Below are 262 nucleotides of genomic sequence, written 5' to 3' on the forward strand. Positions count from 1 at the left end.
GGAGGGACCTTTATACCATCTGTTTTTTTTGGCTGCCACACAGCGGGCACTGCTTGATCACCTGCCTATGGTGGTGGTAGAGCTTGCGTTCCTGGGCTCAACGGCACTGTAGCCATCTGGGATACAGTTCTTGGTAGGCTGTCACCCCCAGGGCACTGCACAGACCAGAGCACACACCCAAGTCTTTCTGTGGAGGAGGGCTCTGCCTTTCCTGGAGCTTTGACTTAAGGGGCAGGCTTCAGGTTTTATACGTATTTAGTGG

This window comes from Equus caballus, chromosome 29, assembly GCF_041296265.1.
Source record: "Equus caballus isolate H_3958 breed thoroughbred chromosome 29, TB-T2T, whole genome shotgun sequence".
In the NCBI taxonomy this organism is placed as follows: Eukaryota; Metazoa; Chordata; class Mammalia; order Perissodactyla; family Equidae; genus Equus; species Equus caballus.